The sequence below is a fragment of the Lactuca virosa genome, chromosome 4 (genome assembly GCF_052849685.1).
Source record: "Lactuca virosa cultivar CGN04683 chromosome 4, Lactuca_virosa_CGN04683_v6, whole genome shotgun sequence".
Lineage (NCBI taxonomy): Eukaryota > Viridiplantae > Streptophyta > Magnoliopsida > Asterales > Asteraceae > Lactuca > Lactuca virosa.
Genome location: NC_136429.1, coordinates 22,181,917 through 22,194,095, shown reverse-complemented (window position 1 = coordinate 22,194,095; position 12,179 = coordinate 22,181,917).

Here is a 12,179-nt window from a genome sequence, read left to right as displayed (position 1 = left end):
TATCCTTATACATTTTAATATATTTATACATATTTTAACATAATATCATCAAAAATGAATAAAATTCTTAAAAAATAGCATTCTTGAATATACAATTATTGAACAAATACATTTGATCTTCTTCAGTGGTCCATATAATCCACTTGATCTTCACATATATACTTGTTGTTGAACTTGATTCCAAATATTTCTCTTATATGATCAATATTGAATTCCTTCTCCATAAAATTCTGAAAGAATAAGATACATTACTCGTTAGTATTACCAGTTAAACAAATATATATAAATAAATTCTAACAGAATACATTACAGAATGCACTTAAATCAAAAGACATTCTAACAGAATGCATATATATAAATAAATTCTAACAGAATACATTACATAATGCAATTATCTATGAGCTTCCGGCTTCAACCACGGTGGTAGTGCGTTGCAGTAAAGGGGGGGGGGGGGGGTCGTATTGGGGGTGTCTCACAGGTGATGCTCTCTCCCTCTCTCTCTCTCTCTCTCTCTCTCTCTCTTTTCTTTCTATAATTGTAACATCCATACACATATCATTCATTTCGTCAATCGATTTAGGGCTTGAATATGGAACAAATAGAGAAGACAGAGAGAAATGGTGAAATCGATCTACAGGGGTGGTGGGAAGCGGTGAAATCGATTTAGGGCTAATGTTCTAAATTTATCTTTGCTTCTTGCGTGATATAAGGAATTGTTGTTGATCTACCATAATTAACTATGTAAAGATTACTATAATACCCTTAAAGGATTTATTTAATGATTTATTTTTTCCTAATTTCCTATTGGTGCATTCATGCACACAATAGTTGCTAGAAACATCTGAACCTAGCTCTCTCTCTCTCTCTCTCTCTCTCTCTCTCTATATATATATATATATATATATATATATATATATATATATATATATATATACATACATATATATATAGTGATTAATATGAACTTGTAAAAAAACACGGGCTTCACATCGCATCGGTTTTGTATTTGTTAATTATGGAAACATCGTGGAAACAAAAGCCAGAAGTCATAGGAATATCATATTTTTAGAAGGCATCTAATAAGGGAATAAAGGTGTAAAAGTTTGGAAAGTAATGTGGCAAAATGAAGGTCAACAAAATTTTACTAAGGTACTAAAAGTGTGTACAAGTTTGGAAATTTGTGTGGCAAAATGAAAGTCAACAAAAGTTTACTATTCCTAACTTGGTCAAGCTTTAATATATATATATATATATATATATATATATATATATATATATATATATATATATATAATAGTGTTTATATTATGTTAGTAAAATTAAATGGTTGTGTTATAATTATCAGTTTTGACATATATGCTAATTTAGTGTATGTTACTTTAATGACAATGGGTGAACTTTGTATACAACTGTATTTGTTGAGGTTGTTATTTTTTGTTAATAAGTATAATAACATTTCTATATTTTTTATAACCTATAACTATGCATACAATTTCGGTAATTATTTGATATATGTTTGCTATATGTTACGTTTTGAAATATTGAGTAATATCTACCAAATATACTTTGACCTAGTATCCATCCACCAGATCGAAATCACGATGAAGGGTTGTCGACGATTCCCTAATACAATATTTGTTTGAAATGGTATAAAATTATTCAAGATAACATAAACATAATAACAAATGTTTATTCTTTCATGTAGTATTAAAGACATAAAATGCAATAAACCAAACAAAATATATTACCAATTCAAAAACATATCATTCAAACCATAGCTTATCAATTCCATTGATCATAATAACATTACGAAAATTAAGCATACAACATCCCAACAAAGAAACAAACCAAACACACCATCATGAACTTGATAATTCCAACTTGACCACGTTCAACTCGAGGGCCATAACCATGCTCATTAGTATCTTGAATAACAACTTGAGTCGGGGTTTCATTGACATGAAAATTGACAGGAGTGTCGGGGGGGGGGGGGGCATCTAAAATGACATCTTCACCATTGGCTTGCGCTCTCAATTTGTACATCTTCTCTCTATATCACTTTTTCGGGAGTTGTGGGTCAATCCAACGAAAAAACCCACAATTTATGTATTCATCATTGTAGTTTGTGCAGCCAAGGAACCTCCGTCTAGGATTCTTTAGCGTCCAAGTCGTCCACATTCCAACCGGATGTCCACATCCGCACAGCCTCACGTTACTGCTTGAAGACAACAACATCGATTTGCCCTAATTTATCTTCTTCCGCTTGTGGGTTGTCGAATATAGGAGTTGGAGTGCATGCTTTATTTATGCAAATAAATTCCATCATATGGCACTATAATGTAAAACACTTTTCAAAAAATTAATTCGTAGCAAATTTTGTAACAAAAATTTGCAACATATAATTGTTCAATACTAAAATTTCCACGAGTTTTATTGTCGTTGCAAATTTCCATAGCTAAATATATATGAATTTGAACTACTCATTATCAAATTTTCTATATAATTTAATTAAGTAACAAATGTTGTAACATCCCGTTATTTTCTGTTTGGAAAGTCAACCCTAGTCAACCAAAGTCAAACTTGGGTCAACTAAAGTCTTCTTTATTGTTTTGGGTTTTATTAAGGTTAAAATAATAACCTTTGTTTGTTAAAAATCCTTAAAATAATTGTGGTTGAAATAAGAAGGGGAAATGCTTAAAAACCGAGAACATTCGTATCCTATTCCCTTCGGACCACAAAGCCTCTGACCGCAAACAAGGGCTGTGAACGTGCGAGCCGTGAACTTCGGACCGTGACCAGGCTTCAGCCGTGATCAGACTTCGGGCCGCAAACTCTTTGGATCTTATCGCCTCGGGAATCTAACCTTATCGCCTCGAACCTCGTTCTCGACCGCGAACCACTTCTCGGCCGTAATCACTTCGAACCGTATACGAGGTTCACAGCCGTGAACACCTCGGACCGTGAACCCTCGCATACATATACTTTTCAGCCGTATTTTCTTCACCTTTTACACTTTCAAACACCATTCCAAGTCTTTTTCTCTCAAGTATCATCAGCCAAGAACACGAAGAACAACCTCTCTCCTCAAGAACATGTTATATTCATCCTTTCTCATCATATTCAAGTGTTAAATCACTAGTTCTTCATAACATCTAACAGGTATCAATTCTTGATCTTGATATCACTTCAAGAACACCCTTCCATCTTCTTATACTAGGCTAAAATCTATTAATTTCACTAGTTTACGCGAAGAACACGCGAAGAACACGAAGAACACCCGAATGAAAACCTTTGAATCTTCTTAGAAACGTGCTTAGGATCATCAAGTGTTCATCTTTCTTCAAGAACTCAGGGTCGTGAACACCTCTAGGGCCGTGAACCCTTCATGCTCTTGGGCCGTGAACAACCCTCTTCTGGCTGTGAACACCATTCAGCTTCCATTTTAGCTTCTAACACTCCTATTTGTAAGTTATACTTACAAATTAGTCCAGTTTCTAATCATTCCTATGATTATATTAGCTAATTGGTTGCATATATGTTATACAAATCATTATATAGGACTTGTTTTGCTACGGAATTACACTTGTGGAACTAAACATCCTATATCAAATCATTAATAGAATCACCCTCCAAAAGGTGAGTTCATACCCCCGTATTTTCATAGTTTTTACTGTTTTAAGGGGGAATACAAGTCTAACACAAGGATTTTGTGTTACAAACAAATGGTTTCAAAATATTTCACCAAAATGGATTTCAATTATCATCAAATCAAATAGTTTCAAATTGTGTTAAAATGACATCAAGTCACCAAAAGTATTTCAAAATGTTAAATTATTTAAATGATTTTATAAACTTATGTTTTCCCCAAAAATCATATTTATATATATATATATATATATATATATATATATATATATATATATATATATATATATATATATATATATATATATATATAAAAGATTTAAAAGGCTTAGGACTGATAACTCACTTTGGTTCCTTTTCCTTGTTTGGATGTGGGCTTATAAGAATCGGTTATTTGTCTGAATGTCATTTAAATTTTACTTATATATATTTGTATATGTATATAAATATAAAAGTTATTTCATTCAGTTCAAATACCCTTTGTAACATGTTGAGCAATGGGTTGCATTCATGAACAGTTAGTACCAATTCAGAAAGTACATATAAATTATAATAGGTATAATTTATGATTCAAGAACAGTAATTCACGAGTCAAGTATACTAGAGTACACCGTTTTACAAGGGTTAGATTCAAAACTAAACAAGAGTATACAACTTACAAATACATTCCAAGTATACTAAATAAGGAACATACTATCAATCATTTATTTCAGAATGATTGGGTTTTCATTATTATTATACATGTAACGTCTATATGCTTTTTATGAGTCAATAGATTCAGGTTGTTTAATTCACTTAAACAACATAGTTAAAGTCCTGATATTATAACCAGAATCTCCAGTTGGGGATCGAAACAAGTGTGTATAGATCTATATTGGGATTGACACCCCCGCACTCAGACTGCTAGCTACAGCCGGGCATACACGCCTATGAGTGACAGTTGTTATCAACAGTTTTGACGCCTTCAATGCGTTGTTTCAGGCCATCTAGTCTCAGTATGGTTATAATAACTCATTAAAAAGATATTATCAATATGTTAGTGTATAATTAACTAAACATATGTACATTTTCAATGCATTAGTTTACAAAAACAGCTGGTGGAGCCAGACACACTCACTTTTACAGTTTTATAAAGGAATACAAAAACAGAACATTGGTTTATAAATAGAATGGTTTTATGAGATTAAAAATATTTTTCATATACAACAGAAAATATAGGATTTTCTAGAACAGTTTACATATTCAAAGAACAGAAAACATACTTTCAAACATAAAAACTTATGCACTCACTCAACTTTATGTTGATACTCTCTTTTCAAATTACTTGTATTCTCAGGAAATCAGTAAGCAGGTACTTCCCGAGCTTTTTAGAAGATGGAGCCATTTTGAGTCATGTCTTCTTCTTTTGTATAACTATTTTAGTGTCAATATACATTGATTGAACACATGTAAAAACTTATACTTATTAATGCAATGGTTGTTTGTACTTCGATTACTATAATGCATGTGTTGTGATACTACAAATGAAGTCATCCACCCCTGGACGTTTCCGCCGTCTGGTTTGGGGGTGTGACAAATGTCGTCACAAATTGGCTAGGATTTTTTCCATAGAAAAACAAGAAAAGGAAATCAAATTCCATAGCAGAATTCGCTAGCAAATACCTACAAATGCTACTTCCATAGCAAAGCAACTAAGGAATTGTTTTTCATTGAAAAATTATGTTGCATATTAACCACGATAATTAATTCCATAGTAGCAGTACAACGGAAAGTGTTTTCATAAAAATTTTCATTGGAAAATTGCTACGAATGTTTTTTCCATAGAAATATCGGTAGCATAATACCAACGGATTTGGTGTCGGTAGCATTTTCCCTAGCAAGTCTCATGCTTGCTACCGGAAATAAATTCTGTAGATAATGTGGTAGCAAATTTGCTATGGAACGACATTTCATAGCACGATCCATTGCAGAATAACAACGAAAATACGCTCCATAGTGTCCTTCCCTAACAAAATCAGGTTTTCTTGTAGTGGTTGTAAGGACAAGTTCCAACTTTTCATTTATTTTCAATAAAAGTGAAATTTTGGTTTATCTGGTTGCCTTATTGTATATTTCCTTGCAATGGCATTTATGAAAGTGTTGGTTATCTTTCTAATATTAGCAATATTAATAGTGGATTTAATTCTTATGATATCACTTGTGGTATTGTCATAATTAACCTAGTTTCAAATTGGGCAGAAACTTGGAGTCATGTAATTCAAATTGTGTGATGCATGAGAATCTTGGTCATTGGAAAATTATGACTAATTCATTATTCACGTGTTTATGTGAGGCAAGTGAAGGACTGATGGATCTAGTACATGTTGATATGGACTACTCATATCCACCACAAAGGACGATAACTCTATTCTTCATGATTTACTGATGCTTCAGTAAATATGGTTGTGTTTATGAGATTAAGCATGATTCTAATACCTTGAAAAGATTCAAAGAGTAGCAGAATGAATAGAAGAATCTATTAAGCAAAAAGATAAAAGATTCTCCAATTTGAAAAGAAACGAGAATGTTTTAGTGTCATGTTTTATGATCATCTTGGTAATTATGAAATTGTATCACAATTGAATCCTCCAAGAACATATTAGTACAATTGTATGACTAAGAAGAGGAATCGAACATTGTTCGAAATAGTTCAATCAAGAGATGAGTCATACTTCATTCCCAATCAAGATTTAAAGCCATGCTCTAGTAACTATTAATCATATCTTGAAATTCATTTCAAACTAAGAAGGTTGAAAACACCTCGAAATACGTGGAGTAAAAATGTTTTCTTACTTTAGCACATATAGAATTGGAGTTGTGATGTTTTCATTAATCGAGATACAAAAGATAAACTGAGACCTATTCTATGAGGTGTTTTCTTGTCGAGAATCCACATGAACTTTTGAATATTTGTTTTAGATCGTCAAGGAATGTTCCTTGAGAAAAAACTCATATGTTAAGAAGTCAATGGGAGTCGTATTGATCTTGAGAGTTTCAAGAGTCAACCGATAATAAACCTTTTAGTTATCACTAGCATGCGACCTGAGGTTGATAACCTATCGTGTTTGGTTGACACGTTCTTATTTTTGTGCACTTCTAGTTGAGTTGACAATGCTTATGATATCTATGTTTTTCATTTAACTACAAAAGAAAAGTGTGTTGGTCAGTGAAAGTGCATTGATCAATATGGGTAGCTTGCTAACAACATGAAAGCACTGGTAGGCCCTTGAGCTACCCAATGGCAAGAAATTTGGATTAGCGAAGTTCAGCCCATGAAGGAAATCTAAATTTGAATTTGGTTTTGTCCTAAACCTTGTCTTATGATTATAGGTAGGAAATGATAGATTCATATGGATGGGAACGTATGCACCATAAAATCTAGGTGGAAAAGTTTTTGCTCTAATTCATGAGAATGATTGTGAGGAAATACTTTTGTTGATAGATTATAAGATATGATAAAGATCAATATGGATATTGGTTGTGTTAATTGCATTCTTAAATTCACAATATGACTACGACATCCCTCTTCATATTTTGAATTGTGAGGAATGGCAAGGAATAGTTTGAACTTTCATGACATATATCTAGAGGTTCTGAAAGGGTTTAAACACACACACATGCTGTAACACCCGGTTCCCGGTACGTATTTTAAATTTAAAAATTGTATGTTTTTACACTGGGACTCGGCGATTTGGAGGCCCAACTCGTCGAGTAGACTAGACTTTGGACGCGGGTTTTAAATTTAAAAATTGTATGTTTTTACACCGGATGTGCATTGATTACCGGGAGCTGAACAAACTGACGGTCAAGAACCGTTACCCCTTACCGAGGATCGACGATTTATTCAATCAGTTGCATGGAGCGTCTTGGTTTTCCAAGATCGACTTGAGGTCTGGATATCATCAGATGAGAGTACGAGATGAGGATATCCAGAAGACAGCGTTCAGGACTCGTTACGGGCATTACGAGTTCGTGGTGATGCCTTTCGGGCTCACCAATGCATCGGCGGCGTTCATGGATCTCATGAACAGAGTATGCAGACCGATGTTGGACCATTCGGTGATCGTGTTCATCGATGATATACTGGTGTATTCGAGATCCAGAGAGCAGCATGAGGACCATTTGAGAGAGTTACTTGGAGTTTTGAGATCGGAGAGGCTTTATGCCAAATTCTCCAAGTGTGATTTCTGGTTACGAGAGGTCCAGTTCCTAGGGCACCTCGTTAACCAGAATGGGATATTGGTCGACCCGGCCAAGATTGAGGCGGTTATGAGTTGGGAGGTGCCGAGATCCCCCACCAAGATCAGGAGTTTCTTAGGGTTGGCTGGCTATTATCGGAGATTTATCAAGGATTTCTCCAAGATCGTCGTGCCACTCACCAGGTTGACCCGGAAGGGTGTTGCTTTTTCATGGGGACCAGAGCAGCAGGCCTCCTTCGAGACACTTCGCCAGAGACTGTGCGAAGCCCCAGTGTTAGCCCTTCCGGAGGGGATGGAGGACTTTGTGGTGTATTGTGACGCATCGATATCGGGGCTGGGAGCGGTGCTGATGTAGAGAGGGCATGTGATAGCATACGCATCGAGGCAGCTGAAGCCTCACGAGACGAGGTATCCCACCTACGATCTGGAGTTGGGGGCTGTAGTGTTCGCCCTCAAGATCTGGCATCACTATCTGTATGGGGTTCGGTGTACCATATACACGGACCACAAGAGCTTGAAGTACTTGATGGATCAACCCAACCTGAATATGCGCCAGAGGAGATGGTTGGACGTGGTAAAGGATTACGATTGTGAGATCCTGTACCACCCGGGCAAGGCTAACGTTGTAGCCGATGCCCTGAGTCGTAGGGCGGAGAGCGCCCCGATACGGGTCGTTTGTATTAGATTGACAGTGATGACTCCGGTGTTGGACACCATCCGAGGGGCCCAGGCTGAGGCCGTGAGACCGGAGAACCGCAAGAGAGAGCGGGTTATCGGATATGTATCGGAGTTTGTTACCGATAGCAGAGGGCTTATGACCTTCCAGGGTCGGATCTGGGTGCCATTTGTGGGCGGGGCACGTACCATATTGATGGAGGAGGCACACCGATCTAGGTTTTCGATCCATCCCGGGGACACTAAGATGTATTTGGACCTGAGAAGAGATTATTGGTGGCCCTGTATGAAGAGGGATGTAGCATGGGTTGTTGAGAGGTGCTTGACCTGTCGCAGGGTTAAGGCCGAGCACCAGAGGCCACATGGTAAGTTGCAGCCGTTGGAGGTTCCCGAGTGGAAGTGGGAACAGATTACCATGGATTTTATCACCAAATTGCCAAGGACTGCGAGGGGCATCGATGCAATTTGGGTGATTGTGGACAGGTTGACGAAGAGCGCTCACTTCCTTGCTATCAGTGAGAGCTCCTCCGCTGAGAGGTTGGCAGAGTTGTACGTGAGGGAGGTGGTATCACGGCATGGAGTGCCGATCTCGATCGTCTCAGATCGAGATGTGCGTTTCACTTCCAGATTCTGGAAGAAGTTTCATGAGGAGTTGGGTACGAGGCTGCATTTTAGTACTGCATACCACCCCCAGACAGATGGGCAGAGTGAGCGGACGATTCAGACGCTTGAGGACATGCTTCGGGCATGTGTGTTGGATTTCAGAGGGAGTTGGGACACATACTTGCCCTTGGCTGAGTTTTCCTATAACAACAGCCATCATTCGAGCATCGGTATGCCACCCTTTGAGCTGTTGTATGGGAGGAGGTGTCGGACTCCTATTTGCTGGGGTGAGGTCGGGCAGCGTGTGATGGGTAGTACAGAGATAATACTTCAGACGACTGAGCAGATTCAGCAAGTCAAACAGAGGTTGTTGACCGCTCAGAGCCGCCAGAAGAGTTATGCGGACAAACGTCGCTCGGAGCTTGAGTTCCAAGTTGGTGATTTAGTACTCCTGAAGGTATCTCCTTGGAAGGGGGTGATCTGATTCAGGAAGAGGGGTAAGTTGGGACCTCGGTATATTGGTCCTTTCAGGGAGAATGCCAGGGTGGGCAGGGTAGCGTATCGTTTGGAGCTACCTGCGGAGTTGAGAGAGATTCACGATACCTTCCACGTGTCTCAGTTGAGGAAGTGTATTGCCGATGAGTCGGCAGTGGTTCCATTAGAGGACATTCAGGTGGATGCGAGCCTGAACTATGTTGAGAGGCCAATCGCGATTCGGGATAGAAGGATCAAGACTTTGAGAAACAAGGAGGTGTCATTGGTTCAGGTCCAGTGGCAACATCGGAAGGGTTCCGAGATGACCTGGGAGCCGGAGTTAGAGATGCGTGAGCAGCATCCAGAGTTGTTTGTGGAATGAGACTTCGAGGGCGAAGTCTGATTCTAGTGGGGGAGAATTGTAACATCCGGATTTCCAGGCATCTTAATTTACGAATTTATATTGAGTTTTGGAGAGGGACTCGGCGAGTAGGCGCTTAGACACGCCGAGTAGAGCCGCGCATTGTTAGGCTGGATTACTGACTGGACTCGGCGAGCCCATACGTGGACTCGGCGAGCCCACGCTGTTTAAATGAAACCCTAATTTCTTGGGTTTGGAACCTATTTAAAGGCCCTTATGGCCTTCAATGGCGGCTACCAGACCATAGAGAGAAACCCTAGAGTGCTTGAGCGTTTTGAGAGAGAAAGGAAGCCATTCTTGACCTTGGGAGTGTTGTTTAGCAAGAAGAAGGAGGTACTAGCCAAGAGGAAGCATAGGAGGTTGCTATTCTGTGGATTTGGAGCTAAGATCTTCACATTTGAGGTAGTAATTCGACTCTCCTTCTGTTCTTATGATGATCATATGGATTTAGGGTTTCGTAGACCCTTTGTTGGTTAGATTTGATGTCCAAATAGCCCCTTCTGGTGATAAGGCTTTGGATATGGATCCATAGAGGTCCAGAGAGCCTTATTCATCAAGCTTTATGAAGAACAATAGAGGTCATGGCCTTGGGTTAAGGTGTTTGGGGCTAAATCATCATATATGGTCATATAAATGTTGCTTGTGCATCAAGATCGAGACTTTACGTGATTATAGTGGTTGGGAAGGCCAGATCTATGGATTAGAGGAACAGATCTGACCTCAGGAGGTCATTTGAGTTGGTGCATGACATGAACTCGCCGAGTCCAAGGGCAGACTCGGCGAGTAGGGTTAGGGTTTCCCGTGAATCACTCAGTGAGTGACTTGCCGAGTTGGGGGAATGACTCAGTAAGTCAGAGGGGGAATAGAGGACTCGAGTTCATGACTGAACTCGCCGAGTCACATTTGTGCACTCGGCGAGTCGGGTCAAAGTTTGACCGTTGACTTTTATTGACTTTTAGGGTTTGGTCAACTTTAGGGTCTTTGAGCCATGAGAGGGGTAAAATGGTCTTTTACCCTTCTGAGAGTACTAAGAGGAGGAATAGTCTAGCCTTGAGAGATGTATTGATTCAGAGTGTTTATTTCATATGATTAGGCGGAGGCTAGACCCGACTTTACAGAGTTCGAGCTTTACCGAGTTACCCGAGGTGAGTCTTCTCACTATACTTTACCTAGAGTGGTAATTAGAGCTATGAGACAGAGTATTGTGTATGCTTTTGCATGATGTGATTTCTATGTGTTATATGCTATGTATGTTACAGAGTTTTCAGAGTTAGGACCGGAAGGTCCACAGAGTTAGGGTCAGAGGACCCATAGAGTTAGGGCCAGAGGGCCCACAGAGTTATGGGACTGGGGGGTCCCACAGAGACACTTTGACCAGAGTGTCAAACAGAGTTATAGCCTCGAGTGGCTAATATGTGTTATGTGTGGTATTTTGGGGAACTCACTAAGCATTTATGCTTACAGTGTTGTGTTATGTGTCTCAGGTACCAGCGAGGATCGCGGGAAGGCGCCGGCTTGATCAGTACACACGCGGGGAGATGTTATTATGATCTTGGGATATGATGTTATGTGATACAATGGTGTTTTTATAACGATTATGAATGGAAACGTGTTTTATAAAATGTGAAAAATTGTTTTGAAAATTTGGGTGTTACAAGTTGGTATCTGAGCCTTGGTTTGAGGGATTCAGATTCATCTTCGGGCGTATCTGAACTCAAACTGAGGATTTGAGAGAAATTTTGATGACTAAAAACTCTTTAAAAGAGTAAAAAGAGTTTTGAGATAAACAGAGCAGAGCCGTGTGTACGATCAGCCAGCGCCCGAAAGGTGATTTCCCAAAATACCCTTGTAATTAGTGTTATGAGATATATTATGTTATGATATATGATGAGTTATGCTATGCATGCTAGAGTAGACTAGGTATTCTTAGGACTAGAGTGGCCTGATATGTGATGCCTTAGTCTAGGAGTTTTGCTGCTAGGGATACTTGAGAGTGTTTAGATAGCAGCGAGGAGTTTATGAGAGAGCTGCTAGTGAGTAGCATATGGTTAAAGAGAGTAGAGTACTTGGGACTTGGGATCCAAGGAGGATGACTTAGAGTGGATGCTGATGCGGTGTGGACG